The sequence below is a fragment of the Octodon degus genome, unplaced genomic scaffold (assembly GCF_000260255.1).
Source record: "Octodon degus isolate 3935 unplaced genomic scaffold, OctDeg1.0 scaffold00179, whole genome shotgun sequence".
Taxonomy (NCBI): Eukaryota; Metazoa; Chordata; class Mammalia; order Rodentia; family Octodontidae; genus Octodon; species Octodon degus.
Window position 1 is genome coordinate 699,750 of NW_004524755.1, and position 24,136 is coordinate 723,885.

A 24,136-nucleotide genomic window follows, 5' to 3' on the forward strand; every position below is an offset into this window, starting at 1 on the left:
GAGAGCTGTTCTGTGCTTTTTTCCCCCAAACTTTGTGACAATCTGTACAAATCTAGATCACTCTGCTCGTCAAGAGCAAGGAATATTTTCTGCTTGGATATTCCTAACAAATTGTCCTATAAGCTTCAAAGAGGAACTGAGTCACTGAATTGTCATCATTGAGATAGATATCCTAATTAGTATCTTCTTTGGAACATGTAAAAGCCTCACTTTTAACAGCTAGGCAGAAATATACTCCTTCCCTAGAAGGTATTTTTCAAAGATACTTCTCTTATGATCACATGAAGAAAATACATCAGATATCAGTTGAGGCCTTGTGTTTCATGCAGTTTTTATTCTGTTATTAGAAAATGAAAATAAAGATGCCAAAGGATGTCACAGCAGCTCTGAGAAGCTAATTAAGCAAGACAATATTAAAACAATAAAAAGAGAACAGATAGATGACAGTCATAATCTATATAGTTACGTGTATAAATCTATATACATATATAGATGAGTCTATGTCTATCTCTGTAACTACATATAAAAGTATGAAATAAAAAGAAAAAAGGCATTGTAATCCAGCACTGACAATGTGTCTGGAAATGTGACTTGACTTAATGCAGTCTTACATGTTTTTTATGTCCTTCCATGTTTCCACATGCAAGGAAAGGTCAGCTACAAGGTGTGAATAGTCATGATGATGCACCACCTTTTATGTGTGTGCAAGACAGGAAACAACTTGAAGCACAGTTAGTGTCGTCACTGAAGTAGAGTTGACAGCTCCAGATGACTATGTGTCAGAATGAGACAGAACAGAAGTCAAAGACCTGACAATGTTTCCTCAGTGTCAAACCATCACTGCGAGACTCTAGGCTCCACGCCTGTGACCAAGACAAAAACCACTGCCTCCATTGAGCAACAAGTGGGCACTGTGCACTTTCAACTCCTGCTTGGCTGAGTTACTCCGCAACCGTATCCATGCTCATTTTGATCTTATCTATTTTGCTTTACTTGTAAGACATCATACTAGACCTGCAGCCAGAAGAACTATTTGGCAAGCCACACTGGTCTAGACTCGGCCTCCAGACATGTTCCTGTTACGACTGCACCCAGCTGGTTCATGGGGCGGGAGGATGAGAAGAGGCCAGAATCAAGTCCCACACAAAACCTCCCAACAACACCCCATACTCCGAGCTTCTTGGTAGAAGAGGATAGATACAGTTCCACATAATTTTCTGCTATGAAATAGGTAGGTGGGTAGGTAGGTAGATAAGTAGGTAGATAGATAGATAATCTGTATAGAGAGGTTTGTATATGTCTACATACATGTCTATATACATATATAAAGCAGTCTATGTCTATCTCTGTATACATAAAGTATGAAATAAAAAGGAAAAAAAAGCTATTGAAATCTAGCACTGACAACACATACAAAAGTGTACCTTGACTTAATTGAATTGTCTTACATGTTTTACATGCTCACTGGCTTATCACTGTGGTTTTCATTCTTATATACCATAATTATATCTGTAAGTCTTATAAATAAATGACTATGATGCTGAGAAAATAAAGGGGTGGAGAGAAAGGGGAAAAGGAGAACTGAAATGTGCTATGCACAAGTACCAATTCCCTACAGTCAATATAACCATTCTGCAATGTGAACAGACTAATACAAGTCAGAACAACAAATAAAATATAATCTCAGCTGTACAGAAACAAGTTAATTCATGAAAAATATATTCCATATCAATTGACTATAAAGTCAAGTTTAGGGTGTTCTCATCAATCCTAAAAATATATATATACTGTGTAACAATGAGTTTGCAAGTCAAAGGAAACCATCCAATACTATTCATTACACAAAATTAACTTTAATTATACCAGACTTAACCTAAAACTATTCTCTGTTCAGAAAATGTTTCAAAATTCCTGTCATATCCTGAAGTCATAGAACAGGATAAAGACAGAAACATGAGATTACAGAGGATTACGACAATGATACTTGACCAAACTTGTGTTGTTTTCTTCGTGTTCAGGATAATCCTGGTTGTCAGATTTTTAACTATTGCAATTTCCTATAATTTCTGAAATTTTAGTCTGGAAAAACCAAAATTCATAGCTCTATGGTGTATCCACAACGATGAATTAATTTAATTAAAGAGCAGCTCACAATACCCGGATCTATCTTTGTAAATGTTAATCTAAATAGAAAGCGTACTGGAAGCAGTGGGCATGATTCTTTTTTTTTTTTTTTTTGCGGAACCGGGGATTGAACTCAGGCCCTTGCGCTTGCCAGGGAAGCGCTTATTCCACTGAGCCATCTCCCCGGCCCAATGATTCTTAACACTGAAAAACAACGTGACATAGATGCAGCCATCTGAAAAAGCAACTAAAATTAAGAGGCTGCCATCACAACAGTGGTATTTTCCTTGTATCATTTGTTGCCAACACCAAACAAAATAGAAATTTAAACTCAGTTTTACGTGCCTTCCATAGACAAAAATAAAACCAACGCTTCTATATGGGCAAAACCTGTGCATAAAACAGGGATGCTCTCAGTCACGAGCATCCCTGCATTTTATACATTTAAGATTATCGTTGTAAATGACAAGGGGCCACGTCAAGGCACGGGTTTAACAAGTCCAAAAGAACTCCATGAAGAGATTTCCATGGAGACTTCTTTGATGTTCTATTTTTCAGTAGTATTTTAGAACTTTTCTCAGCTTGCAATTTTGTTGTTGTTAATTTACAAACTGATTTTTCAAGGGCAGTGAACTTGACAGTAGGAAAACTAAGAAAGCAAATGTGGCACAAAAAAATAAATGAGATTTTAGTCATAAAGGCACACATTGTGCAAACCTAAGTAGAGCCACAACCTTCTGATGAATATTACTTCTTAATAATATTACTGGGGAGGATTTATGCTCATAAATGTTCATTATAGTAATCCTTTGAACTTAAATTTTTAATTAACTTTGAAATCCACAATGTAAACTTGAAATATGTTGCCTTTGGAAATCATGTTCCAGTTAAGGGGCTGGAATAAACCAAAATCTAATAAAAATTCTCTTTAAAGATAATTTATTTAGTGACTCTGAGACCATTTCAATAGATGATCATTTGTTTAGGAAAAAATGATTTGAGCTGTGGTTTTCAAAATGTGGATATTCTGTGCTTTACAGTGTATTTAATATGCAATAGATGTGAGGCTGACAAAAACATACTACATTATTCTGTCACAAAATCCAATAAGCACAAATATTTTCTGTATTATAAAGTTTAAATTTTAAAAGTTTCATCACACATTGCATATTTATAAAAATACAGATAAGATAAAAACGTACACAAAATAAAGATTTAAATGCTCATATATTTATTTATTAAACACTAATTACGGAGTGAGGTTCTACAGCTGAAAGTTCACAAGGGAGGTCAACCACAGTAAATTTGAAGTTTTCAAAACTCTAAAATATTATTTAAAAAGATGGTCGACAGTATGCTTTTCAAAAATTCCTCTTGAAATCTTTTAACTACTTTTAATTACAAAAATCTTTTATTAACTTCTTCGGTACAGGGTCTCCCTGCACAGCTTGGACTCATAGTCATCCTCTTTCAGCCTGCCCAGTGCTGGGATTAGAGGCATGCACATGGGTCTGCTTTCACTGGACAGCAGGGCGCCCCGGCGTTCCAGGGTTGGCACAGCATGCAGTTCCAATACTGGGGACCAAACCTGGGTCTTGTGCTTGCCAGGCAGGTGCTTCGACTGCCGAGCTATCTCCCCGGGCCCTGTGACTTTTTGGCAGTAACCCGTGGCATTTCTATCTTGCGTTTGATTTCATTTAAAATATTCAACTTAGCAAAGGAAGAAATAGGCATCTAGATTCCAGACACTGGTTCACATACATACCTCTTCACTGTCAAGGGAATCGTGATTGTTTTGCTAATTCATCAACAGACGATTCATCAGTTTTAAAAAGCAGCATTAATATACGTTCTGATTGTGTCTGGCAGCACTAATTATATGGAGTTTTTATCTTGTCAGCAGTTTCAAGAAAATTATTCCTGGATCTAAATTCCAGAAATATCCTAGACATATATGCACATATATTTGGAGTCCTAAGGAACAGAAGAAACAGGCCAAGTGGGCACGGAGACGGCGCACAGAAAAGAAATAGCACAGGTCTGGGTGTTACCCCGGGTCACCAAAGCTCACCTAGCTTTGAGCTTCATCCAGAACGAGCTTCGCATTCTTGGTGGAGTCAACTAGAACTCTAGGAGAATGCAGTAGAGGGCGAGTGCCGATTATCCATGGTCAAAGTAACGTTTATGTGGGCTTAAACACTACGTCAAACCAATCTTAATATAAATATTTTTAAGTTGCCATCTAAAAATTATCTCTATTCACATTGTGATGAAAAAATACCTAAAATTTGGAAAAAGGGGGAAAATAAAGAGTAGCATTTGGGAGGGGCAGGTGCTGAGACTGCAAGCTGAACCTAAAATGCTGCACTGAGCTACCCATGCTCCCAACTTTCTGGAATTGTTTTATTTGGAGATAGGGTGTCACTGGATTGCGAATCTGCCTAAGCCGGGCTTCAGTTTGCAACTGTCCTGCCTCAGCCTCCCCATAAACTGGGATTACAGGTAAATCCCCCTGCGTCCTGCTCACGGCGTATTCTTCTGACATTTACTGGGAGTGTGTACCATGCTTTAGGGAATGTATGTGCTGGACTCAAAATTAAGGCCCTTTAGGAAGCTATATGGTAATTTTTTGTCCAAAAGAAATGATAACTTCAAAGTTTAACATTCTGTTGACCAGGTACTGAACAGCTGTAACAAATTATGTCTCTGATCAAAATGTTACTTCTGGTGGACTACAAAATGTGTGTTCCTCTAATTTTTTCTTTAAAATAAATCTACAGAGGCCAGAGAGATGGCTCAGTAGAATAAGCGCTTCCTTGGCAAGCGCAAGAGTCTGAGTTCAATTCCCAGTTCCACAAAACATAAAATAAAATAAATCTACTATCTCCCTGGTTTCCATATTAATAAGCAAAATAATTTTTAGAAATATTTATTCTATATTAAGACAAGGATAATGTTTAAAATCTTTCAAAAATAGTTTTTAAAAATAATTCTATAGGTTCCCTCTGTGGATACTTAAATTTTACCAGATACTTAAGTAAGATACTTAGGCTTCGGCTCAGTGCGAACAACAAGAAAATTCTTTAATGTGTTTCTTTCTTATCTTTATTCAATTTTTGATTTTTTTTTTGAGCAGAATATATTTATTGAGGGAAAGAAAGCTTCTGTTCAAGAGAGGGACAGCAGAGGGGCCCAAGCGGGTTATCCCCCCACCCTTTTTTTTTTTTTACTTTTTAAAACTTTCTGCGCTGCAGATGTGCCTTGTTCTCCTCAGGTGCACACAGAAAGGATGTCATTTCCCAGCGACGACAGTAACAGCGCCCCTACATGGTGCTCCGTGCCACTCCTCTCTGCTGAGTGAGAGATGGCAGACACCATGGTTCGCGACTCTCTCCTCTGGACAGTATGAACAAGAACAGGGTTCACACCACAAAAAATGGGACAAAAATTTCAGGTCTGAACCAGCGCTCTTTTGGGTTTGCTCACGTGGGACCCATGGCTGAGTGTTAAGAACTGAAGCTGAAAGCACGCGTGGGCTCCGTATTCTTCCAAGTTAGAAAATCCTCCATGTGTTAGTGTAAATATGAAATGTTTCCCTGCATTGGCAGTGTTGTAATAAATGATATGATCATGCCTTAAATATATGGTTACAGTGTGTTACAGAGAATAATAACTATATTTTCAAAACAACTCCAATAATGAAGGAATTGGACTTCTAAAATTTAAGTTTGGTAATATTTTAAGAATAAAAACAATACAGGAGCTACAAGATCAGATTTTTATAGAAAAATACTAAGATTTATGTAATCCAGGAAAATCATCAGATTAGTATGGCTATTTTGATATTACCAGTTGGACGCTATTATGAATCTTTTTCTGGTTTCATTAATATTCAGTGCAACCAAGGGTGACCTCCCATTGTTTCTTTCTTCCCTCCCTCCCTCCTTCCTTCCCTCATATTGTTCCATCTTTTTTTTTTTTTTTGCTTCCTAACATTCTTTCACCAAAATTTGGTTATGGTGTTTTCATGAGAATAATTAATCTGAACCTTCACACTTACCAACGCCCGCTGCTAACATTTAGATAACATAATATCTAGAATTAGGAAAAATAAAAATCTGTATCCAACCAAAAAATTTTCAGCAAAATAAAATATTCTCTTGTTTATCAAGTGAAATACAATTCAGAAGTAATGGATACTGTTTACATAACAAAGGTTTTTAACAAAATTCAGGTACTGGCAAATCAATCACCACCCTTCCAAAATCAGGCTATTATCTTTGTTTCATTAGAATTTAGATACTGTGTTAATCTGTCCCATATTAAGAAAGTATAAACTCTGTAGGTGGCTATTTTGATGGAGACCATATACACGAGCTTTGTACTCTGCCGCACCGGTTGTACACACTCAGTATACCTTAAATACCTACCTCTGAGATCTTGCAGTTTAATAGCGTGATTAAAATGGTACATGTACTAAAGAAAAAAAAAATCTTGTTAGAAAGTCATGAAGTCTGTTCTTCATCAAGGGAGAATTTTAAAAGAAAAGAGCTTTTCAAGATGAAGTGTTTCAATTTTTCACAATAGGAAAAATGCAATGAATGATAAAACCTGAGTGTGCACAAACTGTAACAGGTGAAGCAAGTAAACATTAGAGGACTTGGTCCCATAATACAACTAATGAGCCTGCAAAGCAATAACAGAATGCTTTAGATTTTGTCAACTGGATGGGCTGATTCATGAAATAATAGAAAACAGAGCTGGTAGTTTTTTCGTTTTTTTAACCACCATATCACTATATTAATCCAAATTTAGATATGTTTTAAATCTCTATGAAAATGACAAATCAATTCTATACTATTTAGCTTCATCTAAGTAAAAGTTAGATAACATTATTTTCCTTCTGTATAATAAAATCAGATCATGGATTTGGCTTATGAGAACTAACCTGCTATACTCAAGAGCTTACTTTGGTATGCCCTCAGTTGTTTAAGAACTATGGTCCCTACAATTGTGTTTATTTAAAATTTCCATTGGCCTCTGGATTAACAGGCAACCAAGTTATTGTTTTTCAGGCATTTTGGTTCTCTTTCAATCATCCAAGTCTCCTGTAGCAACCCTTTTGCTCTTATTTTTCCAAGATCAGATACAATGCTAAGTTTAGGGAAGAAGGGAAAGATTGGACTCAAGCACCCAGCACAGCCCAAAATACAACACTAGCTGCAAGCATCACTACTAGCAGAAACAAATGAGAACCATGAACAACAGTGAGAGGCGGGAAGTGGAAAAGTTTTAAGATGCCTTGAAAGGAAGAGGGATCCAAAGAAGGCAGTGTTTCACTTACCCTTCTGTTTGGTGTCCCGGAGATTGTCACAGCCTAGAAAGATGCATCATGGTAAGATTGGGATCTGTGATGGGCATGCTTTTCTCTTCTAATCTGGTTACGAAAGCATTCATGTGAAAGTTCAGTAACTGGAAACCCATTCCCTTACACTGTCCATGCAAGCCATTCAGAGAATTGTCTCAAATTTTTATTTTATTCTAATTTGAATCTGAAAGAACACTGATGGATTCCTAAAATTCTATTCTAAATATTCAAATTTTCTCTAGAGTTCAGGGTTTAAATGCAGCCAGACAATGTAAAAAGTCACCAAATAACAGCATCTGCTGAGTCTGGAGAATTCCGTAGCAATGTCTGCTGATGAATTAGGAAGTTTTATCAATTAGGAAGCCCAATCAATTAACTATCAATCAGGACTATTACTAAAATCAACTATAAATCACAATGAATTACTGCTCCATAAAATGGCTTAAAATATTATTGTCAAACAGAAAATACTGAAGCGATTTTTCTGCTCTTGTTCTAACACAGTTTTTGAAATAATTTACCTTTCATGAAGCAAAAGATAAAAGAAAAAAATGCATGTATCAGGACACCTGATATGGCAATATTTTTACAAGCAAAATTTCTTTTTTCTTTAACAAGCAAAATTTCTAGCATTCATAAAACTCCTTGTTATTCAAGATTGTTAAGAGCTATCTGTAACTGGATTTACACAATCATTTCTATGATTCAGTCATTAGACGATCAGGTAGCTGGGTGAGAATTTATTTGACCTGCCTGCATGGATGCTAACTGTCCAACAAGATGAAAGCCATGGCTTTGAGATTCTATTTTCCCTTCTCCATCAAAAACTGTCACATGCTGAGAGATTATTGAATTATTTCATACCACTAAGTTCTCATAATCCTAATATTTCTTTGATTGCATTTTCTTCACATCTATGAATGAAACCAGAAAAGGAAAACACAAGCCATTTATATTAACATCCCTCTTCCTCTAAAGGCAAATCTGTGATAAGCAAACAACAGGTAGAAATATCTAAAATGATATAAAAATGACATTAAAATGTTCCTTTGGTGAAAAAATAATTATGCATGAATGAAACTAAACTAGTATACAATAACTATCTTAATATGGGTCAAAACAAACTTAGCTGGCTAAGACCAGAGTTATCTTCTAAATACAAAAATGATTTCAAAATTATTCTGCAAACACTTAATATGTTTTACCTAAGCAATGTATCCTGCAATTTTACCAGAATTTGAGTATAAGGAAAATATTCAGTTTAGGTATTTTGGTGTACTCTACATTTAGTGACGCTAGATCAGTTCCTTGTCCAGTGAACAAATATAGTAACAAATTTGTTTACTGTATTAGGAAGCCAGAAAGCAGAACGTTTCCTCCAGTTCAGACAGGCTGAGAGTTCTACATATTCGTGTGAAGATTACATTCCAAAGAGCTGTCTTAAGACACAGTAGTGCTTTCTTCCCAAGATGATGGTGGTGGAAGAAATAAAAGAAAAGAAACAGTAAGAACAAGTTCTATGGGTTAATAACTAAATGCTCAATCTCATTCACTGAGGGGTTCCTGAAAACGATCACTTTCACTTTTACCAGGGTGGCAGTACAGTGGCATGGTTAGCGTCAAAAGTTTCTAGGCAAAAAAAGAAAACAGTCGTTGCTTTTATGTTGTCTTCAGTTTTTTTCAGAACTCTGAAGCAAAACACATGTTCTGCAAATTTTAACTCTGGTCATGTATCAGTCTGACACTGATCAAAATGAAGATCAAAATGATCAAGATCAAAATGATTTAATTAAATAAAAATGTCAATGATTTTAAATTTCAATGGTAATTTCTATAAAATAAGAAAGATGATAGGAGTTGATCGTTATAACTGGTCACTGACTTCCTTTGAGTAACATAAATTAATAAACAGTAACATCTGTGAAAGTCACACACTCAGCAAACGTTAGGCAAGCACTCTTCGCCAAACGTTTCACTGTTTTTGTTCTTTAGTCCATTAGTGTATTGTATGTTGACCCATTTTTTCCTTTGGCTCATCTATTATCTACAGTTCAAAGTTATGAATAAAAATTTTTCCTTTGTTTTCATGCATGAAGACTAAAGTACAGACTAAAGTCCAGTTAATCTTGGAACTAAATTCAAAGCCATCTATTCTTACTGCACAAGATGAAAGAGCACTGTGAGGGGGAGCATTTCTTTATTCGAGAAAAGGTTCAATGCCTACAGTGACCCACGTGCTGTCCTCGGCCCTGGGTCTGGCCACCGCCATCCCTGCCCTTAGGGTGCTCAGAGTCGCCTTGGAATGGTGTGGTCTGGTAAAGTCTTATTAGAAGAGGAACTTGGTACTCTTAGATGAGTGGTCACTCAAGGAGAAAATGAAGACCACAAATGAAGCAAGAGCTAAGAGGAAGGAGAAATCAAAAAGCAAACTGCCTCCCTAGAAGGAAGAACTGAGTGTCTGAATGGCAAGCCACAGAGCAGCTCAAGGATGAGTCAAAGGCTCAGCTTGTCAAAGACGATTAAAGCGCTGGAACACGCGTTCATCTGAGGTAACTGAGGTTAGGTCTTCTACACCTACCACATGGTTTAACATTTGCGAACACAACTGCTGCTGAATTCCATGGTACTGACATAGTAAGATACACTGGCAGCAAAGAGGTCTTCTCCAATATACTAGCAACTAGCCATGTGAATTTTTTTTTGCTTTTGTTTCATATTTTATTTATTTGGTACAGGGTCTCACTGCCCAGCTCAGACTCGTAGTGATCCTATCTCAGCCTTCCCAGTGCTGGGATTACAGGCACGAACCACCATGCCTGGTTTGGTGACCAGCAGGGTGCACCTGGGGTTCCATTCCAGGGCCAGCAGGGCATGTGTTACCTGGGATCGAACCTGGGTTCTTGAGCTTGCCAGGCAGGTGCTTAGACCACCAAGCTATCTCTCCAGCAGCCATATGGACATTTTGAATTAAATTAATAAAACTTAAAATAAAATTAAAACTTCAATTTCTCTATCGTTTTAGCCACATTTCAAGTGCTAAGGCCAAATGTAGTCAGGTAGATAGCTCAGTGGTATAAGCGCCTGCCTGGCAAGTCCAAGGTCATCAATTCGATCCCTAATATTACAAAAAAGAGCCAAATGTAACCAACCTATGACTACTGTATCTGGGCAGCAAAATGATAGAAAATTTCTAACAGCACAAGAACTAGTACTGAAGAATAAAGATAGGAATCAAAAGTACCAAAATTAATGGTAGTTTAAGGGAGCAGAAATTTAAATCATGTTTCACTCACTTAAGTAACAAATATCACTTATGTTACAACAAATGCCAAACGAAATTTTCTCCTATAATAACTTTATAATATTACCTTGTAGAACACATACTAAGAAAAAATGACAAGTAGAAAACTTTGTAAAGACTTTCTATTGTACACTCAGGGTATCAGGATAAATTAAACTAAAATAAAAAAGGTAAAATATTCAAAATCTTTCTGGTTCCTCTGGTTTATACTGGCAGTGAGATACCAGATCCAATCTGGGATTTGTTTTCTACAAACTGAAGGTGCTTGAACTACAAGACAACAATTGCAACAGTGTTACTGTCTTACACCATTCTAAACCTGCTTTCAATTTTCTTCCATTTGCCAACAACACACTACTTTGACAATTTGAAGGAAGACTGAATTTTGAGAGACAAAGATAGAAGAGAGAGGATGCACTCCTTCCTGGTCCCCAACACTTGAGTATCAAAAATTTTAAAAATTATTGAATGAAAATTAAATGTCACAAATTCATGACTTCTGTGGTAGAAGGCAATAAGCAATATATTTGTTCTACTACGTTAGGAAAGAAATCCCCAGATTGTCCTTCCATTAAATTCTGCGGCAAAGAACCAGACTAACAATAAATTAGAGTGTCACAGTAGGATTAATTGCAGCAGTGACCCTTAAAACACAGCCCTGCAGCCCAATTTTGAACAAAATTGGTCTTCTACTGAAGAAATCAGAGTGGAGAGGATCGGAACAGCTTAATGCATAGGAAATGTACACCGACGTGAGTCTTCATGAACGAAAACTATCTGCCCTCCCGCGAAGTCAGTCCACCATGTTTCTTTCAGTGCACCATCCTTTGGTGATATCTGAAAAAGCCACACAGCCTTCATCCAAGGATTCCAGGAGACATTAGGTTTCACAATAAATCAAATATTAATCACGAGTTCAAGAATCCGATGAAGAAAGGTTTTGATTATGTGACATAAACCAACTGCAGTCAGTTTAAAAAGATAACTTTGGAGGAAAGCTAACATTCCGTGTTCCAATGTGGAGCACTTTTTTTTTTTTATTCTGACTTCAGCATTATTGATTTTTTCACCCATCACAATAACATTTATTTCATAGTTTCTAATTGCTCAAGGACCTTCACGCTAATGATAGCATTAAGGTAGGTGTATCATTGTTTATTTTCAGAAATGTCAGATTATAGTTAATGTATGAAATGGAATAACATGTGAGAGGCTTTTTTCAACTGTTAAAACCCGAAAATGCGTATTTCAGAAGCATGCTTTTTCTCCTAACTTGGCAATAATGCCCGCAATTTCCCCAACACCTTTCACGCTGAGGATCTATACAAAAGAATTAAAAAAAAAAAAAAAAAATTCAATGGCAGTCTTGACACAAGAGAAGAAAAGCACAGTAGCAATTCCACTCCTTTACTTAGTTGTTCATGCACTAATGGGTGATTTATAATAAAACTTAAACTATGGGAGATAAAAGTGGCTTTAACTGGCCAATTATACTTTCCCTTGAAAATGGTCAACTTAATGAAGAGAAAAATCAACCTGAAAAAAAAAAATGTAGTTAATAGATGCGGTGACATTTTCCTATGCAAACTCTTAAGATATTTAAGCATTGATAAAAGAAGCCACTCATGTATCTCACTTCAGCAGAAGTTACCTCCTCTGGGCTAGAAGCATTCAGATAAATGTTCCCTATATATATAAATGAAGCAGCCGCAGCTAGCCATTCTCAGTGTCAAAACCCAAATAAAGCACTCAGAATTAGACCCTTCCTGTCCTTTACCATGAAATTAGGATGATTTCATTTTCAGGCATCCCAGATGTCAATGAATAGACGAGACCAGAAAAGACTAAACCATTATTAGGACTCACAGGTAAGTCTCAAATGCGGAGTTTTAAATTCACCCGCAGTTATTCCTGCTCATCTTTTCTCTGCTTAGAGCAGCAACTGATCCAGGAAACTGAGCCAGGGAAAAGGTAAGTAGGCCTTCTCTGACAAAGTGAAACTCGAGGCTGACAATTACACCTGGTAATAGCTTGTAAGCAAGAGCAATTCAGGTGGCAAAAGATGTCACACAAATCTTCTCTTTCGCAACTATAAATTGCACTGGCATACTCTATTTCATAACTGTAAATTGCATATTTCACCAATGTAAACTACATATTGGAATAAAATGTGTGTCCTTGTGACAGGAAATTAATTATAGTTGTAACTACTATGAATGAGTATTTAGCAACACCAGAAATGGCAGTAAAGTGAGGCCGATCCACAGCACTGCACCCAAAGCTCTCAGAGAGAGCGTGATTCCGACATAACCTAAAATGACTTTCACTTTAAGAAGGTAACAAAGGGTTCAAACACCCTTGGTCTGCACTACAGTATCCTTATGATATAGTAATATATTTTTTATTTTATTGACCGTTGTCAATCCTACTCAGATCCCCACAGTGGTTCTAAAAATCCTTGAAGGGGAAATGATAATTTTCAAAATTGACATTATTGATAAGCAGTGCTAGAGCTGTTAATGGGTGGCTTCTGAAGCAGGAATCTGTCTACTTACGATATTATACTATCCAACTGTGGAAATGACAAGCAAGATTAAATATGACATGCTGAGTTATTTACATATTTATGACTCAGAAAGCATTTTAAAATAGAATTTCAGGCAAATCAAATAGAGTCATACAGCAGCAGTTAAGTATTATAAATATGAAGCAAAATTGAGAATGGTTCCCTGGAGACCTCACGAGGAGAACCGGAATTAAGGACAGGATCATTGCTGTCACCCAGTTTAACTAGTCAGGAAACCAGGCCATGGGCAAGGGAGGGTAGCAAGGAAGGCAATCAAAAGAAGCAGAGATGAAAAACTGACCTTAAAGGGAGGTTGGCTGATGGGAGAGAAGGCAAGAGTGAGCAAGGGCTCAAGAGAACTCAAGCTCCAGCAGGGAAAGTATAGATAAAGCAAGTCTACAGCCAAGGAAAACAGGGGGCAGGTGTACCAAAACTCTGGACTTTCGCTATGGCTTTATATGTGCTGATCTGAGGGAAATGTTTAAATATGTGATACAGATTAAAAATTTATACACACACACACACACACACACACACATGCGTTATTAGTATGGCCTCTGTATTTTCTATCAATTACAAATATATAGTGTGAAAATAGGTGTATATATAGTTGAAGCAGTTATCTTACACAGAAAATCAGTGTCCTTTTTGGCCAGCTTACTGTAGGTACTCAAGCGGCAAACACCTACAACCACTGCTGTTGAAGAAGAAAGAGCTTGCTCTGCAGGAGCCTGTGCCCAGATGTACACCATTCAGGTAAGAAGGATCGTTGTACAGCCTAGAATCAGAATTGTTAGAGTCTCCGGTGCAGGAATTTTTGCATAAGCAACGACCACTACATGGAGCAGAACAGGAAGTGAGAGGTCTGTGGCGGGTGGCTCTCCCAGCCCCTGGCAAGCTCGCGTCCACAAAAGGCATTTTTTCACATCCTCAAGAGGTCAATTACACAAGAGCATGTACCAGCAACTGGCAAGGCAAAAAGAGCTCTTGATTGAAAAGAAGTATTTGAATCACACATTGAAATATCTTCATGAGACAACATCTCTGTTTTAGAAAGTCAGAGTGTACAAGGAAGATGGAGCTACAAACAACTAACACAACATAGTGCGATTTGAGTACCAGCAGGAAAGTAAAAACTCAGAAGTAACATCTAACGGTAAAACTCATCAAAGAAAGCTTCCCATTGGACGTGAAGCATTGAGTTGAATTCTGAAACAGAAACAAGGAATACGAGACCACCTGATCACAGGCATGGTTTGCAAATTACTGCAGTATTCCTGGATGCACAAAACAGGCTGGAATTTATCTCACCAAGCTGCAAAAGGTGGGAACAAGTATCACCAATGAGATTACACGTGGAGCGAACAGCCACCATATGGAGGGATTTGGACGTCATGTAGATGATAAGGCAAGGGAACGTTTGAGCCACCAGACCAACAGGACTGTCAGCAGGTTCACGAATGTAGGCAGGGAAAAACTATCCATAAAGAGTAAAAACACGAAAGCAAGAAAAGAACTTCAGTGACAACAATGAGAGACTAGAAAAGAGAACAGGATCCAAACAGAAAACTGACAGGGCGAGAAACACCAAGAAACAGGGATGCGGCCCAGATGTTCTGCACTTTTCTAGGGGGATCCAAGGTTTTATACTGGAGTAACAGTGGTGACTGCTGGGACAGGAATAAGAAGTTTTACAGAGCTGAGTAGAATTGTTTCTGAAGACACACAAAGTGTCATTAAAAAATGGTTATCATCAGTACTCACAAGAAAAATGCAACTCAGAATCACAGTGCGGTACCACCTCACTCCAGTTTGAATCATGAATATCAGAAAGGCTAAAGTTAGCGCAGTACTGGAAAGGTGGTGGAGAAAAGAGAAGCTAACCTGATGGGCTCTGAGTACAGCCACCAGGGAAAGCGGTATGGAGGCTCCTCACACCATGAAAAACTTAATACCACATAACCCAGCAATCCCACTGCTGGAAATATCTCCAAGGGAAACAACTCAAATGTGTCAAAGAGATATCTGTCCTCCAACATTATGGCAGCAGTATTCACAGTAGCTACGAAATGGAAACATAGGAATGGAAAAGAAACTGTGATAGAAATATACAGCGGGGAATATTATTCAGCTATAAAGAACCTCAAATTCTCTCATTTGCAACAACATAGAGGAAACGGGAAATCATTATGTGAAGTAAAATTAGCCCAGCCCAAAACAAAACGGCAATAACAACAAACACAGGAGGGCTTCAAGTGTTCATTTCTATATGGAATATGAAAGAGCTGATCTCACAGCTACAGAGAGCCTAACTGTTTACAAGAGTCTTGGGAGGGTAGCAGGAGTGCTGTGTGGGGAGAGACGGCTCAGTGACCTCAGATGATGGCAATGCACTATATATTCAAAAAAGCTGGAAGATAAAGAGTTGGAACATTCTCAGAATACAGATCTGATAAATATCTGAGGAAACAGATACATTTATGCTGATTCAAATATTACACAAAACATCATCACATAAACACACACCAGTTAAAAATAAACTTATATTGTGGGAAAACCGTATTATTTTAACTCCAAAAAGCCTTTAAGGCTAATGACTTAAAAATAAAGTCCATCCTATCGTACAATACTGCTTCTTCTGCCCATAGGCTCCACAAACAGAGATGAGTCTGCGCACGCTGGACTGCTCCCAGCTCTGCTAAGCCTGCCTGCAGAGCCGTGCTCGAAGACCTTGGTGGACGCGATCATTCAGAACAGGAGGAGATTTTAAGGGTTCTGCTTCCTGCAGCTAAGTTGTATTTTGTTTCCTTAAAAACGCAATTTCAAAAACCTGTGTTAAAATTATATCTTTTAAGCATTCAAACTTTCAAGAAAGAGTAATGCTCAAACAATTCAAATTAAAAATAAGTTTTTACTACAATCTATGGACCTACTTTTATTTTCATTTCAGTATCAAAAAGTAGATGAGTATCTTGTTTATTCACAAATAACTTTCATTTTAAATTCCTTCCGAAATGGTCTATTAGTCTGCCCAAGCTGTCAGAATAAATATCAAACTCTGGATGATTTAACAAAAATCATGAGTTTAGTAACAGTCACATAAAACATAAACATTATTTTTAAATAATATAGTAGGAACTTCTCCAGCCACCTTGCATAAAATGAGTATTTTAGATTTTAGAAGATGAGAAAGATTTTTAAATGCCAGAAGTAAAAATGTTATTCACATATATCCATGTCAAGAACTGATATATCTGTTTAGAAATCAGTTAAATTTAGGGGATCAATTCTCCTACAACAATCTTCTTATTTTTAAAATTGCAGGAAAGCGCAACCTGAGGGATACTGCAAGCTGCAGAGCTGCCGTTTCATGGCGGGAGTGATGAAGAAACATGCTGTCTACCGCTGCGTGAGTCTGGTCAAAAGCCTCACACCTCTCATGATGTACTACACTTGAATTACAAAACAATAAAATCAGAAGATCGCTACTCGAGATGAAGTTAATGGCAAAAACCAACGTAAAGCATTAAGCTGTATCTTAGGAGAATCACTCAAACGTGGCTGGGTGCACAATACATAAAAATATACATTTTATATAATACAATTCATTTAGTCCTAAATTTATGATCAATGTTTTTAAAAAATTCTCGTAGGTAATAGTACAATAGCATTTCATAGAATCATACAAGACCATGTACATGGAAACAATTCACTGTTTCCACCAATGCTTTGCGGTCATATTTTACTTTATTGTAATTAATATAAAAGCATAAATCCACTTGACTAATTTGCCATCAGTTTCCTAAAAGCCCAACTGAGCACACCCCTAGTTAGACCCTTCCTTGTACTCTGATGTTGGCCACGTAAGCCAATGTTTCCTAAACTCACTGAAGTTTCTCACCCCCTCCCCACTGGTGGCAAGTGGTTGCATTTTTAATGTTTATACCTTTCAAAAATCATTAACACAAGTCTGAAGGCCAGAATTTTACTTGCAGGGGGCTCTTCCTTTGCATTCTCTGAGGGTTATAACTCCCCTTCGTCAAAAAGTCCATTCATTTTGAAACAGCAAAAATGCCCACACTGCATCGGAGACCACGAATAAAAGGCTGTGCAGGGAGACGTGGGGCTCACACCCGCTGGATTCTCATCTTGTCCCCTCCCTCTCATCAGATATTGAAAGGCTGTGCTACGGTTTCTACTTGATGGCTCCTTGTCTGCTGAATAATCCACAAGTAATTTTACATGAGATTAAGATTACATATTGATGTTCTTCTACTCAGAAGTCTTTCACATGTAATTTAGTTTTACTATCTACAAAACTTCTCTAAGAAATGCCTTTGGAAAAAGCTCATAGCTATGATTCATTCTGTTTATTGCATTAAATAAAATGTGTTCTCAGAATTACACATGCAAATGTTTGAGAATGACTATTAACTCTTGTTAACCACACAGTCAAAATTCTAAAATCAACTCTTGCCTGAAGAGGGATACACAAAAATCTCATCATCAAGCGCAAAAACTTAATAAAGTAAAGAAGCCCAATCATAGGTAGAAAGCCACTAGAGAATAAAACTTCTGCCAGAAAATCCTTAACTGAGTCTACATGGGCCAACTATGCAAAACATTATATAAATTTTATGTTTATTTATTATCAAATGTATCTTGTAATGAGTTTGGGGGCTCCAAATTAGTATCTCATTAAGTACATCTTGTCCTAAGACTCCAAAACAAGTTTTAACCTAAGACAGCAACCATATATGGACAACATTAACACATGGCTCCTAAAATCATCTCTTTGAAAATTTTATTTATTACTGTTTATTTAAAACAAATGAGCCAGTCTTTGTTGAAATCTGAATAGGAACTCAGCTGGACCCTGAGTCACTCAGAAACTGGACATTCATCCTCGCTTATAATTTGCTGCTGGTTTAAACTTAGCTACATTGTATAAAGCTAACACTTATCCTCTAGTGTTCTACTAATTGCTTGGTGCTATGTTGACTACTGGGAATGAACCACAAGCTACATCACTGTAAACTGTGGGGAGTGCTTCAGTGATCGTGAGGTTAAAAACTCCCCATCAGCGGAAAGGGAGACTTCTTCACTTAACTCAGTGGTACAAATTATTTCCAGGTGGTGATAATTACCACTTGCGGTGTTTGATATTCCGGACTTTGCATCTAAATTTATACTTGACAAGTTAAACTTTTCATCGTGTGCATTTTCCCGTAATCTCTCAGAGGCCGAAGACAAGGATAGACAGATTAGTGATGGGTGAAACCAATTCCACCCAAAATGGCAACACTTAATTACAAGCCTTGTTGTTTATAATTAACTGTGTAAATCACTAACTTGAAAGTTTCTTTTCAAAGTATTTAAAAGCAACTCTTTTCCCAGGGGGATTTAATACTGTATATTATTACATAGTTAAGTATTATTTTGTTCGCTCTAAGAACAAGATGTGCAAATGACACATTTCACAGACCGCTCTGCCAACAAATCTAGAAAAGGTTCCTGAACTACATGACTAGTAACATTCTGCAATTCTCAGTATTTAAGGACATTTTTTGCCTAATAATATGGAATCCATATAAGGACAATGCAGTTGTTTAAATGAATATAAGAAAGCAATTCCTGAGAGTAGACTGTAAAATTCTCAATTTCAGAAAATAAAAAAAGCTCCCAAATCTATCTTCTGAGCTGTTTCTTTTCTGTGAGTGTTTACTAAGAACATGCTACATGCTCTAGACATCAGTGCTTTCTAAGATTCTAATTTAATATTTCTATTTGAGTATTTAAAAAAACAAAGCCAGAAAGATAATGCTTTTTCACAGATGATTAACCTAAAGTTCAGAAAATATAAATAACCTGACAGTGACCTTTTAGCAAGATACATTAGATTCACAGTTTGAACTGTTTTCTGAAATCTAAACCTTTGCATCTTTGAAAACTCTTTCCAAGACATCACAAAATATAAATTACTTGCTTCCTACACAGGTCTGCATCGAAGGAGACCACAAGGCAAGTGTGCATGCACATACAGTAAGCTTGAAATGCCTAAAAATAATCATGAGCTAAAATCGAATGAAACTAAATGTATGGCCGTGAACACGACGCTTCAGTTTATGATCTGCGGCGGCATCAAGCCCACAGGTACTGAGCGCCAGTGCCATCCGGGACTCTAGAAATACAACAGATAACAAACAAAACCCCAGAGATGACTGGTTCTGCAGGACACCTGCGTGGTGAAGGCACAGACAGGGCTACAAAGAAAGGTCAGCAGCATATGATCAGTTGCATTGGAATTTCTAATCAAAAACCAGTTTTGGATTCTAATATAATCTAGTTAGCTTTGATGAGCTACTATTTGCCTCCATTTCCAAGTTTTTCTGTACGGTCCCATTCTTTATCTATGCCTTGATTCGGCTGGGTAATCCAGGCCAGCTCAAGAGCACATCATCCAGGACCTGAAAACTGCTCCTAGAAACCACGTTTCTGGCCATCTTCAGACTGCGCGCAGAGCCCTCTGCTGTTGAATGAATTAGGCCACCAGTTAGCATGCGACCCCTCCTAACTCCATGCACCTCTGCAGCCATGCTGCTCCTCTTCTGCTCTGCGAACGGTCAGTCTCCTTTCTCTCTACTGAATTTAGACTTTATAATCTCCATTTTGATTTCTCTTAAACGCTAAATTACATCACTACCAAAATCCTGACATGTTTTGTACAAAAACAGCAAGATAGGTACCCTAAACAACATCAATACTTGAGAATGCACAAATGTTAATCAAACCTGAAAGTCACTGGAAAGCATACTTAGTAAGAAAATCCAGCAAGATGTTGGTAATTATTAAGGGGGAAGTTAAAGAACAACAATGCTGTAACTGAAAGTCAGTTCAAAGCAACCAACTGGTGATGGGTGTTCAAAAAATCCCAATAAAGTTGTACAAATTCACTAACAAAAGGTTGAGTTAGGATTTTCTAGTTATAAAGAAAAGATCCTTGAAGGATTGAGAAAGATTTGTGCCATAGTAGTCTTGATTTTCTATACCACTGCTGAGCTCCCTTGCCTCTTCCAGCTAATTCACAGACAGATTAACGGAAGTGCAGGATTATTTAAAAATGCCTTATATAACTTAGCATCATTAATTCAGTCATGTGTTATGTTACTAATTTGTTTAGCTTAGTTATTAATTATATTGTACTAGGACCAATCTTGGAATTATAGTTGGCAAACTTGTCACTCTTTTTTTTTTTTTTTTTTGCGGAACTAGGATTGAGCTCAGGCCCTTGCACTTGCCAGGGAAGCACTTATTCCACTGAGCCATCTCCCCGGCCCCAAACTTGTCACTCTTAAACAGACCCTCACACTGACTGGGTCCTCTGAAATTTCCAAATAGTTATGTCCTCTCCCCAGTCTTGTATAATGGCCTCACCAACATTTAATTGGATATATATTACATTCTTGTCAGAAGCGTATTACTGGAAGTACTCACTGTCATAGTTATTGGAGAACTTCACATTCTCAGATCTCATGGATTTACAACGTGTCGAACAAGTCCAAATGCCGTAACAAACCTGGAACACTGTCCATCAACTCTTGATCTGCTTCTGGTGGAAAGCAAGCAAACTCACAGCAGCATTAGTGCTGCGTGTCTGTGTGTATTTGTGTGTGTGTGTGTGTGTGTGTGTGTGTGTGTGTGCAGAACACATTATACAACAGCGCCTAGTCCAAAGGCACTGAGCATGCCATGAACAGTACCTGTGCAGAGGGTCCACACAGCAGTAGCTAAATGGAGATGAGTTAGCAAGGCTTTTGCCCTGTTATTTGTCCTCATATTTGTCTCTCCTTATCATTGCAATGTAAAATGTTCAACTCCAACCACCACGCAGTATACCCAAATGCTCCCGCCAGGACCCGTACAGACCAAAACGCCATTTCTAGTGCAACCTCTTCTCACTGGCTATGCAAGGCAACAGAGCACCTCCACGCTGCGTGCTTGAACAGTAACCTCTATGTGAAACCCCCTTTCAAAATTAGATGAGTAAGTCATTTGGGTTTTAAGATTCAAACTCCACAATTAGAAAAATTAAACAGATTCAGAGATCAAGCACTCCACGCGAAAGCACTGGAGCCCTTTAGCTCTGAGAGTTCTATCGGCTGCCTCAAATCCAAGCGCCAGTCTTCAGCAACAGCGTTCAATCTCCACTTCCTCATCTCTGCAGTGAAAGGCTAAACTGAAGGACCCAGCATTCTTCATACATCTTATAAATTTTAAGGACAATGTTCCCTTTTAAGATGTACTTAACATTTACCCCAAATCCTCAAATGTAATGCAACACATACTGGAAGGCACGAACTGTGCCAGAACCCTCCTATCCACATGCAGCAAGAAGCAGAATGAACAATGCTGCAGAAAAAGTACAACTAAGAAAAGTCAGAGGGCAGAGAGACCATCCGGACCCCTGCCAGAGCCAGGGCGCAACTTAAGGTCAGCCTGCACATCCCGAACGAGTCTCCGTGCAGCTTTTGCAAATGGAGACAGTAGCAGCAACAGAAGAGAAAGGCAAGACACGGAAGCCTGGCCAATATTCCACTTGTCACTTGTCACATCACGGCACAATATGACTCCTGCAATTTACAACTTACAATGTTGGCAATTTACGGTTCAAATGAGTGCCTTGAATTTTCAAAGAATAGAGTGTGTACACATCACTCAGCATGACACAAAAATGCCCGGTCAGGTTCGTGTTAAATGCACGCTTTATTTGGGGCACTTTGCTAATCACTATCATTACTTTTACTGTTTACAGATCCAATATTTATTAGGCAAAATGTAATTTGGAATCCTTTCTTGCACCCAAACCTAATTCATTTGCTGACTTTCCGAAATATTTATATCCTGATTAGACATATTAGCTCTTTAAAGCTGTTATACTAAGATGATTTATTTAATTCTGGGGTTAGTGTTAAAAAAACTACTCTCTAAGAAGAAAAAGAAGACTGAAAGGGAAAACCACAGAGTCTTTTCCAGGGCTTATTTACAAAAAAAAAAAAAAAAAAGGACGAGGAGTAAGAAGAGGGAGGAGGACTAATTTAGAGCTAAGAAAACCGGATTTAGGCGCCAGCCACTCCTGAGTTTGCAACCCGAGTTTAGACTCTGACTTCCCACTATAGCCCAGGGCAAGACTCTTAATTTGCTGGCCTCAATTTCCACATCTGTAACATGGGATTGATGATACCCACCTCCCAGGCATGTTGTGAGAATTAATTAGTGCTTGTGAAATGCTTTGAAGATGAAACAGGCCATATAAATACAAACTATTATTATTGAGAGAGAACCGTCAAGTGCTGTAATTACACAATGCTGAGTCCCACAATACGACCTACTCCAAAATGACAGTGGCCCCATGAGGAAACACGGCAAGCTCTAACTTTCTCCTCTCCGTGCATGGAAAAAAAAAAAAAAAAAAAAAAAAGCAAAACAAGGGAGCCCACAGCTAGCAGCACGCAGGGCCTGCACTCCCTTAAGCTTGCCATAAACAGTTTCCTGAAGTCCTCACAGCAGGTTGGCAGTGGCTCATGTCCTAAGAGATATGGAAGCCCAAAGGAGAGAGAGGAAAGAAAATGCAACTCACGGTATTTTCAGCGCTGGTGGAAGCACCAGGAAGGCAAGCAAGCCGCCCGCCCTTAGGGAGCAAGGAAAGGCTGCGTTACCATCTCCAGCCGCACCAGAGGGGATGGGAATTGCACTCCGGCTTCCAGGAGCCCCGCGCCAGGGCCGCTGGGTTCTGCGCACAGCGCTAGCATTGGCTTCATCTCTTTTGGGTCTTTCAAGATTAGGAATAACCCAAAAATGGCTAAGTTGTGAGCATTCAAAGATCTCTTAAAAGTTTCTTTAAAGTGTTCAACCATCTGCAATTTTTTTCGTCTGAAAGAACCATTTAGTTAAAGTAAGCTAATAAACTTCTCATTGTAGTTTATATAAGTGGGTACCAGGAAAAAAAAAAGTTTCATGAAAAAAATTTTAAATGACACTGACTCCAGCAAATACAAAAATAATAGCTTTATTTTTTTCTCCATCCAAGATTCACATTTACTTTTTGTTTTATTCTATTATTATGATTATTTTGGTGAGGGGGGGGGTGCACCAGAGATCTAATTCAGGACCTTGTACTTGCCAGGCAGGTAATTATGCCACTGAGCTATCTGCCAGCCCCCAAGATTCACTTCAGTTGCTCATTTAAATCACCCTTGCTCTTTTATATGCACCATGAGAATGTTGACGAAAATTAACTAAATCCAAAATAATACTTTAAGAAAAGATTCTAGCTTAACCAAGTATTGATTTGAAGATTTTCTTAAATGAATTTTATATTCACTTATAGAATTCTTGGGATTGTTTTATTTTGATCAAAACAACCAAAGAACAGATTTCTCTGATATTGCTCTAACATATTCTAGACACTTCTGCTTACTATAGCATCCTTAACGTTAAAGCATAAATCACAAATGCCCTAAACTGCAGGACATGTAGACTCTTCGTTACTTCTAATTCATGAAGACAGAATGAACAGAAGTGAATCTAAATGTGAAATAAAATCCTCATAGCATATTAAGGAATTTAGAGAGAATTTCTGAACAGAAGAGGAGTGACTCCAAATGTGTTCAGGGCCCTTAGGCGGACAACCAGAAGAGAAGACCCCAGTGATTACAAGGAAAGCTCCAGGGATGAAACTCAAGCTCCAGCGTCTCACAAAGCTGCCATAAGTTGACTT

At 37.9% G+C, this 24,136-nt stretch overlaps 1 protein-coding gene across 3 annotated transcripts in view; it reads right to left on the reverse strand.

Moving 5' to 3' along the window:
- Trps1 (transcriptional repressor GATA binding 1) overlaps positions 1-24,136 on the reverse strand; it is a 243,022-nt gene that overhangs the window by 103,545 nt on the left and 115,341 nt on the right. The window lies entirely within an intron of this gene.